The sequence below is a fragment of the Schistocerca nitens genome, chromosome 5 (assembly GCF_023898315.1).
Source record: "Schistocerca nitens isolate TAMUIC-IGC-003100 chromosome 5, iqSchNite1.1, whole genome shotgun sequence".
Taxonomy (NCBI): domain Eukaryota; kingdom Metazoa; phylum Arthropoda; class Insecta; order Orthoptera; family Acrididae; genus Schistocerca; species Schistocerca nitens.
The window spans coordinates 223,633,416-223,646,607 of record NC_064618.1 but is presented as its reverse complement, the minus strand read 5'-3'; the positions used below and the strand labels follow the sequence as shown (position 1 = coordinate 223,646,607).

Sequence of the window (13,192 nt, the reverse complement as noted above, 5' to 3'; positions counted from 1 at the left end):
TGGTGGTTCCACTTGACATGATGTCCATAAGCACGAGTCCTTCGGAATCGAAAAACACCGTAGCCATAACTTTTACAGCAAAATGTGGTTTGAATTTTTTTTTTCTTGGGTGAATTTGCATGATGCCACTCCACTGATTGCCTCTTCGTCTCTGGTGAAAAATGATGGAGCCATGTTTCATCACCTGTCACAATTCTTCCAAGAAATTCATCTCCACCATTCTCGTACTGTTCCAAAAGTTCGCTGCATACCGTTTTCTTGTTTCTTTGTGAGCCACTGTCAACATCCTGGGAACCCACCTGGCATTAACCTTTTTTAAGGCCAACACTCTCCGTATTCTGCAAACACTTCCTTCCCCTATTCCAACGTAGCGTGACAATTCGTTCACTGCGATGCGTCTGTCAGCAGTCACCAATTCGTTGACTCTCTGCACATTGTCTAGAGTGTGTGCAGTTCGAGGCCTGCCGCTGCGAGGACAATCCTCAATACTGCCGTGCCCGCTTTCATCACGTAACCTGCTTGCCCACCGACTAACTGTACTGCGATCGACAGCAGCATCTCCATATACCTTTTTCAAACTCTTGTGGATGTTTCCCACTGTCTCGTTTTCAGAGCATAGGAAATCTATGATAGCACGTTGCTTCTGACGAACGTCAAGTGTAGCAGCCATCTTGAAGACATGCTGTGACGGCGCCACTCACGGGAACAGTTTGAACTAAGTTTGAAAACAAGCGGGAAGGATGTATCTAGATACTGTAAAACTTTCACACATGCAGAATGAAAACTGTATTTTTACAAAAATAGTGTGCATTTCTTTTGGAGTGACCCTCGTAACAGTGAACAGAGAAGATAGGTTCAGTATAGTTCAGCTGTAAATATTTCGCGAGCACACTTCTCCGATGACCAAACAGGAAGTCGTGCAGATGGTACGCGGGCGAAGAGCGGTGTTATCGCGCTGTGGAAGCATCGCGCGCGCCAGAGCGGGAAGTAAGACATCGGCGAGTGGTCCAGCGAACGACCTTGCAGCGGCCGCGAATGCTAATTCTGCCGCCCAGGGATGTCCAAATACAGCGCCGCTGCCGCCGCAGACTGCAGTGATCATCTCTCCACCACTGGAGACTGCCCGCCGCCATTAAATTCCACTTCCCCTCTCTAAATAACGGCAGCGGTCTAAGCGACTCATTCGTGGTCGCAGCATTCCGAGTGGGGGCACGAGGAAACGCAGGTGGCCTGTCTGCCCTCGTGTCTCAACGACCGACGAGATAGGATGCATATTAAGATAGGCCGCGCCGATGGGGTGGTTTTCCGTCATGGATAACGAACGTGAGTGTCGGGACGTGAAATGTAAACTCGCGCAATCACTCGTTCTACCGAACCTCCACTGCTGTGGTGTAATTCAGCACGGCACGTTTAGTCAAAACACTACACAGTTAGAACTAATGACGAATGCTTCTGTGTTTTAAATTTGCAACACTTCATATGACCAAGTCAGTATATCATACGCTCAGTTAGGGAGGCTGTGGTCAGTAAAGTTAAGTGCTTGCCTGCTCCTCAGTACGCAATCACACCAGTACCTCGCATCAGAGGTCAAATACCTGTCATTTCTTCGTAATCGAAACACAAGGTCCCTCTCATACTATCCCCTTTGTGCCTATTCGTTAAATAAAAACAGTCACTAACTGCTTCGCTGCTGCTGTCCACCTCTGGAACAAGATGCCCTAACTGTGCGCACAATTCAATGCGCGATTTTTTTTTTCACGCCACTTTCTTCTCCATTATATTCATCAACTGTGTGATATCACGTCCACTTTTTCTTCCTCTTTCAACTCTTTTTCTGATACTCATTTTTGCTAGCGCTCATAATTAAAACATACCTTCCCGTAACTTATATTTATTACTAGCATAGCGCCTGCTTCGCTCGTGTATACTGTATGGTCTGCATAGACTTTTTTTTTATTTTTCTTGAGTCGCATTTTGTTGTTTTCGCTCACAAAATGCAACACCTTCTAAACGTTTCACGCTAAATAAGGTCATAGAAGCGTGTCCTTTGCCGAATGTAGTTCTGACCAAAAACCGATTCTGCTAGCTGGAGTCCAAGGCTTTTGTTACTTATGCCTTTTGCGCTCACCAGCAACATTTTTTTTATATCGAAGAGAGAATTGGAATACCATTTTTCATAGATTTACATTTACATTTTTTTAACATAGCGAAATACTTTCTTAAAAATTTCCATCCCCCATTCCACCCCTTTAGGGACAGAATTTTCAGATACACAGAAACACGTATTTTTTTCATTTCTGACTGAGAAGCCAAATAACAGAGAAGCCAAATACATATTTTTATGCATTTATGTTCAAAAATGCTTGCATAATGAAATATTGCTATAAAACTTCTCATCCACTATTTCACCCCATTAGAGGTGGAATTTCGAAAAATCCCTTTTTAAACAACGCCAACGTGATAAGATCAACATCCTCTGCAAATTTAAAATTCCTGTCTTCAGTGGCTTGGGTAGGGCGATGATGAGTAAGTGAGTGAGTGAGTTAGTCAGTTGGGACATGCAGATTGTATCGTTCATGAACGAATATACAATGCGTGTTTTTTTTATCTGTACTACGGTAGTGTTTAATGCGTACTGTTTCATTTCTAAATTTACTATAATAAGCTTATGGTAATATACAGGCTATCACAGGAGGAATGGTCAATATTCAAAGATATGAGAAGAACTTGTTCATGTTCGGTACTGTGAAACACATCTATTCTACTGATCAAGGGGACGTAGCTCCTAAGGTACGCCTTTTAAAGCTCTTGTTTACTTGACTTTTTTGCTTAGAATTACAGTTCCTGCCATGTCAATGAATATTGACCTTTCCTCCTATGACATCCAGTACGTAACAGTGTGTAGAATGCCTCGTTAGGTGTAAGAGAGACGTGATGGCCCTCATAGTGCCCCGATAAATAAATAAATGTAGCGTAAGGTGCGAGCTACGTAGATCAACTGACTAAGCGGTTGCGGAAGGTCTTGTAATACTTCCATGGAATGTTAAATTACAGAGCTATTGGTAGCCCTTTTAAAGCCAAATCTCACACCCAGAACAGTTTTTATATGATTATTCTTGCCAACCTCTAAATCCAGTTCTACGCGAGAAATGCTATGAAGTTTTCACAAAGTTAGTATTTCCTTGTATTGTCCATAATATCACAAAAATTGTTGGTTAATAACAACAAATTTACACATTTCGTCACCGGTGTACTGTGTTCGCTTTTGCAGCTGTTTTCTTGCGGCAAATACTCTAATCCCATTCGGCTCACCTTCGTGTCCGTCTTGCTGTAATTTTTGCACTATTAACTATCGTACTCAACTTTAACACTTTGCTTGCTCGTTCCTTCGCATTTACCGTCCGCACTGTCACACTTCTCTCTTCCTCAACGTCAGCTAATTTGACGACGTCAATAGCAAGCCGTTGCGGCTGCCAACGTAGTCGTTTCCCGCGATCTCTCGCCGCGCTTGCACTGCGAGATACGAGCGCGCTTTACCGTGAAGTACAGCGCGGCTGCGACTGGCGCTGTTACCAAGTTATTGCGCGCCACGGTCTGGTCTATGGGTAAGATCGCAGAATAACAGCTAAAATTTTCTAACGTTGCGACTTCTAGTACGCAGAACATCATCATTCGCAAAGATCCTCATGGTGCTTCAGAAGTTATACGCTGTAACAGTTTCCTGCTCTGGCGGTATGATCCACTAATATTCGAAGCTTGTGCAGTGTCACTTTCCGGACGATATACAGTGTGTCCACATGAAACCTACCTGATTTCCAAATGTTATTACAAATGTAGCGAGCCTAGGTACTTGCGGTTTGTGACAGTATGTACAGGAACACACAAACTTTTGTACAAAAATTAATACACTTCTACATGGACTTGTTTTGCAAACCCGTAAAACGTCTAAGCGACACACTATGTCAACCCATGCGTGCTCAAGCATGGCCCGGGTGATCCACAATTCTTCTGCGGAGTTCACGTACACGTGAAGCATACATTTTGCCTCACACATAACCGCACAGGAAGAAATCCAGAGGGGTCCAGAGAATGAAACCCAGAGGGATTATGTCTGGAGATCGCGATGGCCACTTTGTCCATTACGTCCTGTACATCGAACTGCAGTGCGGTGGTGCACCACCCCGATCGAAGGGTAAGAAACTGAGGGACAGCAAGTTGCTTGAGCATGTTCAGATAAACGTTTCCTGTTAGTATTGCGTTTGGAAATAAGTGGACGACCTCTATTTTACCATGGGTTTCATAAGCCGACATAAAGACAACTCTCTGATTGGAAGTTGGAACAGGATAACGGGCATTTTAAAATGTTATTAAGTGTAGGGCTATCTATCTCAAGTGTTGTGGTGGAATGAGCTTTGAGTGGATGGCTCGGATCCTGAATTTTTATTAAGTGGTCAGTCGTCCACACTGAACAGATAGTTTTAGAATTTGTATTCGCTTGATTCTCATTCCATTAACTAGCATCTCGAATCTGGTGCAGTATAGTTTCCTTGGATTACGAAGAAGTCATTTAGATTGGAAATGCAAACTTTCGCTGTGAGCTGAAAACCGATAAGGACCTTTCTCCAAACGATTCATGGATTTTAATGGCGAAGTAACTGAATAACTGATGAGTGACGAACCACATATTTGTGTCGACATAATCATTCTGAGAAAGCTACTAATGTGTGTTCGTGTGGAAACATCACAGCAGTTTAGTTCATGAGAACCCCATGGACGTGTGTGTTTGCAACACATCATTTCCTGGCCACCCGCATGTGCTCAACCTAAGTGGTTACTGAAGTCGCCTCAGCCAGTCTCCAGCAGCAGGGGGATGAGGGTTTTTATTCGGCCTGAAGAAGGTACGTCGGTTTTTCCCTAATCGTCCTAAATAGGAGACGGTTGAAGCCGATTAGACCGATTTTAAGGCGACTAATTTCCCCATGGCGGTCCATACTTTCAACAATTGTTGGTAAGTCTTGCCAGGAAGCGGCACCTTGCAGAAGCGCTATAAGTAGCAACAGGGAATGACCAATGAGAATACCTAAACATTGCACGTGATACTGATTGGTTGAAAGGCCTGTATGTTATTTTCATGGAGCGGTTTGAAACTAGCAAAGTCGGGGAGTCGACCGGTAGCCTTGGTAGGATTGCGATGCCATGCCTTGGGCTCTGTGGGGACAGAGCCTCTGTTTTAAGACTGTTATCATTTCGCAAATCTGTTGCTGGGATCCTCTTTATAGTGGCGTTACTTCAAATGGCTCTAAGCACTATGGGACTTAACGGCTGAGGTCATCAGTCCCCTAGAACTTAGAACTACTTAAACCTAACTAACCTGGAGACATCACACACATCCATGCCCGAGGCAGGACTCGAACCTGCGACCGTAGCAGCAGCGCGGCTCCGGACTGAAGCGCCTAGATCCGCTCGGCCACAGCGGCCGGCGGCGTTACTTTTTTGGTTCGGAAAGCCTACGAAGCATTTCACACTGCTTTGTCGTGTGTGGGCATAGAATTCTGTTTTTCTCGACGAGTGTTGCGCATAGTCAGCGTGGACTGGTTCTGTAGAAAGAGGCCTCAGAACAGCGTGGAGCCACAGGAATGTTGAACAAACTGTGTGCACGCCTTTTTTCTTTGTAACTAATCTACGTTTTCTTCACATAGTTCAATAAATGTCACCCTGTATTTAGATACTCGCAAGCCAGATCATCAAAATGTACTACTTTGATTCTGACCGCGACACGAATGTGACTTCGCCCGATGTCAACGAACCTCCGAGGGACGGACGAAAAAAAAACTTTTATGATGATACCCAGTAAGGATGCCGATGATCACGATGTCGAGCGCCACAAATCCAAAATTCGCAACATCGTTATGTGCTATATGCAACAATTAGCACTCCGTCTTCAGGCCACAAGTGGCGCATCGGCACCATCCGACCGTCGTGTCATCCTCAGCTGAGGATGTGGATGTGGATAGGAGGGGCGTGTGGTCAGCACACCGCTCTCCCGGTCGTTATGATGGTTTTCTTTGACCGGAGCCGCTACTATTCGCTGGCTCCTCAATTTGCATCACGAGGCTGAGTGCACCCCGAAAAAATGGCAGCAGCGCATGGTGGCCCGGATGGTCACCCATCCAAGTGCCGGCCACACCCGACAGCGCTTAACTTCGGTGATCTCACGGGAACCGGTGTATCCACTGCGGCAAGGCCGTTGCCATATGCAACAATAGCATACATTTAATGCCCCATAGATATCACGATCAAATACAGAGCTGCAAGGTACTGGTTAAAGGTGGGGAGACTAGATAAGGCCCGGGTTCCCGGGTTCGATTCCCGGCGGGGTCAGGGATTTTCTCTGCCTCGTGATGGCTGGGTGTTGTGTGCTGGCCTTAGGTTAGTTAGGTTTAAGTAGTTCTAAGTTCTAGGGGACTTATGACCACAGCAGTTGAGTCCCATAGTGCTCAGAGCCTTTTGAACCATTTGAACTAGATAAGGTACACACAATAACCGGTGTGCCCATAGAGACGATACGTCACCTTAAAAGTTGGCGTTTGGATACATGGCAAGGTGAGTGGGATGTAAGTGATAAGGGACGTAGGCTGCACGACTTTCTCCCTGACATAAGGGAGCTGTTGAGAACGAGACATATCGATCGAGCCGCGGTATGGTATATTTCTTAACCGGATTCGGACGTTATCCCACGTACTTTAACCTCGTGAGTCTGAGGCAGACACCTACATGCACATGCGGGGAAGAAGGTTCCCCAGAACACACTGTCTTTTTCTGTGGGCAATACGCGAACAATAGACATACACTATACTTAGACTAACTACACAGGTACAGACATGGATATATACACAGCAATAAGAGACGAAGAACAATGGGCACAATTAATCGGACTGACAAACAGTACTTCAAAAACAACACACGAAGAGTATATGCGGACACGACGTTACAGACATGCCTATGTGCAGCGTAACAGAAATCTCCAGAGGATGGACAGCGATACCCACAGTGACAACGAAAATAGTGACAATGAGGAGGAACAGGAGGAGGAAGCTGAGATGTGACAGTAAATAAGCAAATTGCTTGCAATCTAGCCAAGAAAACACCAAATGCTGTACATGGATGCGCATCTAAAGTAGTTAATACATAGGATTAGTAACAAATAGGATAAGCAACATTATTTCTCTACTAATAACCATTTGTGTGTGTGTGTGTGTGTGTGTGTGTGTGTGTGTGAGAGAGAGAGAGAGAGAGAGAGAGAGAGAGAGAGAGAGACTGGCGGTCAACGGTTCGAAGAAACCATTCCGAGGTATTCACCGTCAGTCACACTCTGTGATGGTACTAACAAATCTCTCATCTATCTTCTTTTTATATTCATCTTAAAAAACAACAAAATTTTATTTATATTTCACCCTCAAATTATTGTTATTTTGATAAGTATCATTATTTGTAAATGTTGTAGACAAAACAAAAGTAGAGGAAACTGTAAAAAAATGAAAAACAAAAATTGTAAGATGTACGACCTGTTTTAAACATCAGGTAACAGGTCTAAAATTTGGCAATAAATAAATAAAAATACATTTAATACCTAGTACAGAAATTACACGAGTCCAAGGGTCGAAATTACAAAATTCAACCCACGTGGCCCCAACGATGGTTGAGCATCTCAAAGACAGATCAGTCCGCCATACGTAGCCCGACTGTCACTAGGTTGGTTCTAGCGACGGTCTTGCCCAAGATTCGCAGGAATATCGTCGGCCCTGCTGGGAAGGAACGGCCGTGGCTTGGCTGGCGTGCGCGTCCTTGCCGGGTTCCCACGGCAGCGTGAAGGGCGGCCCGGTCCGACCAGCCTGTGAAGGCTGCGGCGGCCCCTGGTCTCGCTTAGCAGCAGCAGCCGCCGCCGCCGCCGTGGCCGCTCTTTCCGGCGGCCGTCGATGCCGCAGCCGCCGCCGGGGCCCTGAGAAACTCCCAGAGGGCTCCGCCTCACCACACCGTGACGGAGGCCCTTCACAACCACTGCTCGCGGGCGAGCGCACGCCGGAGCCAGTCTGCCTCCCATTCATGCCGCCGCACAGTTGCGCAGCGTCTGACATGTGCTGCGATTCCCACAGTGTTCTGCACACGCCCTGCAGCGCTCTCGTCTACAGCGGAATTACTCCCCCTTTGAGTGTGTTACACGGGACAGGCAAAGTGAAACTGGTCCACAAAATGTTTCATTCGATTTAGATAGGAAACCCAACTTACACCACTGCATTCGGGGTGGAAGATGTGAGTTGGGTTGCCTATCCAACGTGGACGAAATACTTAGCGGGCCAGTTTTATTTCGCCCACCCTGTATTTAGGGGGCTTGTTACAGCACTAGAATCTTGAAAACTGAGCTACATTATGATTTGAAATAGTTTGCATACGAAATACTTAGCGGGCCAGTTTTATTTCGCCCACCCTGTATTTAGGGGGCTTGTTACAGCACTAGAATCTTGAAAACTGAGCTACATTATGATTTGAAATAGTTTGCATCTGACATTTGAAGTCCAAAGATGCGACTCTGCTTCGGCGAATAATATCTGTAGGGCAGCCATCACAATGCCCACTCTCAGCGGCATTTATGTGTCTGTCTCGTAAAAAAGTCCAGTCTGAGATCACCAGTGTATCCAAGCATGCGAAAAAATTTGTACTTAATTTTAACTAGAGTCAGGATTGATTTTTTTGACATTTGTGAAATTTTCTCGTCCGAGAAACAGCTCCAAACTATGACGTCATATTTCAAAAACTACTAAACTCGATAACAGTCTTTTAATTTCGTTGATTACCGGAATATCTAGCTCGGAAACGGATCTTTCCAAAGCACTGTATCGCGTTTCTGTGATATGTATTCATTTTGGAAAGCGCTCTTTTTCTTTGTCAACGTCTAAAGCTTAACAAGTAAGAAATTTAAAGTGAGTATCACTTACAAAAATCAGACAAAAATTCAGTAATTCACCTATGGTCACGTGCTGTAGTCTTTCCCCTGTACTCCCATTCATCTACTTCCCTGCCAAAACATTCACACGAATCGTCTATTGCAACGGGTCACTGAGAACTGGTAGACAGAATACTTTTCAAAGCTAAATTGGCGACAGGGCGATAAAACCGTGCAATCGTCAAATAGCGAGTACGTGAAGAAGAACTATTACACTAGCAACCCAAGTAAAGCAAGAATGCCGAGCGGTTCTAGGCGCTTCAGTCTGGAACCGCGCGACCGCTACGGTCGCAGGTTCGAATCCTGCGTCGGGCATGGATGTGTGTGACGTCATTAGGTTAGTTACGTTTAAGTGGTTCTAAGTCTAGGGGACCATTTGAGAGTATATCAGAGAGAACCATCGGTTACCTGTGTTTCTACATGTGCTGTCTAAAATCCGCACATTACACTAATCAAGAAGGCAGATACGGCGTAGTATGTTGATGGTGCCTGTGATGGTAGTGCTCCTGGTGCTGTCGAAAAATACAGTCGGCGCTTTCCAACACGTCGAATTAGTAATCGCAGAGCGTTTAGCAGCGTTTTCAGGACACTGCGTGAATCATGTATTCTGTTGAGTTCCCAGTTCCCATCTGAATGTGTCGTTCAGCAACCAATGCAGGAACAGCAAGATATTGTTGCAGTGATGCAGTGTAGTCCCATTACTTGTACACGGCGATTTTCTGCAAGTATCAGTGTCCCACGAACACGTATATGGCGTACATTACGTGCAGAAAACTTGTACCGTCTTCAAATACAGCATGTCCAGAATCTGAAATGACAATCCTCATTTTCTTCCATTAATTCTATTGACTGATGAAGTCACGTTTACACAGAATGGAATCAACGACACACGTAATAATGATAGATGGTCACAGAAAAATCCATATGCTATTTCGAAGTTCGTTTTTCGATCAATGTTTGGTGCGGCATGACCGGTAACATGCTGTTAGGGTCTGTCATTTAAGAAGAGCGAACCACAGGACAGAATTATTTGCATTTTTTTGGAAAATTCGTTTGTTGAACACCTCGAGGAAGTTCCTTTGACCACGTGGACTTTAACATACTTGCAACATGACGGAGTCCCTCAACATTTTACCAGACGTGTGAGGGAACGTCTGAACCGCATCTACCCTAATCGCTGGGTTCGTCGTGGTAATACTGTTAATTGGTCACCAAGATCGCCAGATCTTACGCCATTAGATGTTTCTTTATGGCGTTGGGTAAAGCCTGACGCGTACAAACAAAAGGTGAATATTTGAGATTATCTGGTTCGTCGCACCATTGACGCCGCTACTGTCATTAGCGGACGTGCAGAGGCACTGAAAACAAGCAGTATTTTGTTAAAACGCATGTTGGAATGTTTACTAACTCTGCACATGTGTAAATCTGACAATGTGTTGAATAATAACAGGAAATAAATAATAATGTACGTTAAATGTGTTCTAGCTCTGAACTCATTCGAAAAAAGGCATACGTCCATATGAAGGTTTTTGTTTGAAACGATCGTTCCTGTCATAATCCTGAACACTGAGCATTCCTCGTGGGACATTCTGTAAATAGAATGAAGATCGCGTTTCATCTGCCCACTTTTGTATATTAAAATATGAAGTGCCCTTTGAGCCTATTTGGCGTTTGTTGTTTATCGTCTTCATGTCGTTGCAGTTTCAATGCTAAGAAGTGTATTAATTAATGCGCCGACTCAACCGACCGTAAACGTAGCAAGATACCATTAATGAGTCAGGAAATGCGCCAGCAATAAATGAGCCATCAATGTTAAAACCGGTTAGCCTTCTCCTGTTTATACTCTGCAGACGAGGTGTAAGTGTGCTGGTCGCCTAGCCTGCGTAAATGGTATTTCATATTTATCTTTTAGTTCTAATTTTTCACTTTAATATCGTTGTGCAATGTTGAAGTAAAGAGTGGCACAGTTACAAGTTCGACTTCTGAAACAGAGTAAACAGCTACAACAATGGACAGTTTTGTGCAATAATCTATTGTTAGCTCGTCCATCGCTACGATAAGTGCCTTAATTTAAGTGGAAACTATGTAGAAAAGTAGTATTTAAGTGTGGCTTTCATCTGTATATAATAAAAAAATTTTCCAATACTTTACTTATTTTTAATTCCAAAACGTAATGTACTTTGTGGATAGCCCTCGTAAATGTTAAGTCCATCTCAGCTCTTCGTTTCTTTAATTTCACTGCATTTCCTTTATACTTACAAGGGCTACACCCTGTTCTATTCTTTGTGGCCTAAACGTGGAAAGTAAGATCGTCACACGAGAGGGTTGTTTGCTCCTGTAACAAGTACTGACAAGCGCACTGTGCACCGCTGTGGATAACCAATAGGGAGCATGGGAGAGAAATCACGTGCTAGCTACTTGTCGCCCCCTGGAGCGTCGGACCCAGACTAGACTATCTCTCTGACCCCTGCTTCCCACTGACAGTAACTTCAGTTCCCTCCTGCGCTCTTTTTTCTCAGAATTTATTCCGACACTGAAATATCGTCTTCTCATGACCGCCATGACTGACTACGGGCCTCAACGGCCAACCTAGCCGCTCTCGTACATATCCCGTACAGTGAACACACTGAACTTTACTTTTCTAAGCAATTCTTTCTACACCTACATATACATATACATAGATACTCCACAAGCCGCCGTAAGGCGCGTGGCGGAGGGTACCTTGTATCACTACTTGTCATTTCCCCTCCTGTTCCACTCGCAAATAGAGCAAGGGAAAAACGTCTGTCTTATGCCTCCGTATGAGCTCTAATTTCTCGTATCTTTTCTTCCCTGTTTCCCGAAAAGAGCACCGCCTTCCCTCCAGGGATTTCTATTTGAGTTCTCAAAGCAACTCTATAACATTTACGTGTTGCTCGAACCTACCGGTTACGAATCTAGCAGCCCGCCTCTGAACCGCTTCGATGTCTTCCTTCAATCCTACCTGGTATGGATCCCAAACACTCGAGCAGTACTCAACAGGAGGTTCTATATGCTGCCTCCTTTACAGGTTAACCAATCTTCCCTAAAATTCTCCCCAATAAACCGAAGCTTGCTCTCCAGGTTTCGAGAGGGTGCGTTTCTGGATGAGGTATCGAATATATAGCTTCCCCCTACTTATACCTTCCGAGGAGATCACGAATGTGAAATTAGAGAGATTCGAGCGCGCACGGATTCTTTCCGGCAGTCGTTCTTCCCGCAAACCATACGCGACTGGAACAGGAAAGGGAGGTAATAACAATGGCACGTAAAGTGCCCTCCACCACACACCGTTGGGTGGCTTGCGGAGTATAAATGTAGATGTAGGTTTGCCTTCCATACGTGCTCGTTCCAGCTCATATCGCTTTGCAACGTTACGCCCAGATATTTAACGATTTGACAGTGTCAAACCGGACACTAGTAATACTGTATCCGAACATTACGGGTTTGTTCTTCCTACTCATCCGCATTAAGTTGCATTTTTACACATTTAGGGCTAGCTACCATTCATCATACCAAATGAAAATTTTGTCTGAGTCGTCTTGTATCTTCCTACAGTCACTCACCTTCGACACCTCACCGTACACCACGCCACCACCACCATCATCATCATCATCATCATCAAACAACCGCAGACTGCTTCCCGCACTGTCCGCCAAATCATTTCTGTATATAGAGAACAGCGGTTCTATCACACTTCCCTGGGGCACTCCTTACCATACCCTTGTCTCTGATAACATTCGCCGTCGAGGACAACATACTGCGTTCTACTATTTAAGAAGTCTTCGTGCTACTCACGTTTCTGTGAACTTACGCTCGTACCCTCGTTAATAGCCTGCAATGGCTCATCGTGGCAAATGATTTCCGGAAATATAGAAATATGTAATCTGCCTGTTGCTCTACATTCATAGTTCGCAGTATATCACGTGAGAAAAGGGCAAGCTGAGTTTCGCAGGAGCGATGCTTTCTATGACCATGCTGATTTGTGGGCATACGCCGCTCGTTCTTTACTCTTTTTGTGGGGAAACTCTGTTCTGGTGCCCAGATCCCCGCTATCCTGACCAGGTACCGTCTGCACCTGTACGTAAGAAATCAAGTGGCGAAGGCGCCGCAAATTGTCCGAGACAGAAGAGACGCAGTACCGGGTGTTCTTCACCGGGACCGCCGACATAC

General features: G+C 44.9%; 1 protein-coding gene and 1 pseudogene across 1 annotated transcript in view; both read right to left on the bottom strand.

Moving 5' to 3' along the window:
• The window catches only part of LOC126259739 (thyrotroph embryonic factor-like), a 641,028-nt gene that overhangs the window by 355,895 nt on the left and 271,941 nt on the right, over nucleotides 1-13,192 (bottom strand). The gene's annotated exons all lie outside the window — the stretch shown is intronic.
• On the bottom strand, nucleotides 6,135-6,252 carry LOC126261237 (5S ribosomal RNA; annotated as a pseudogene).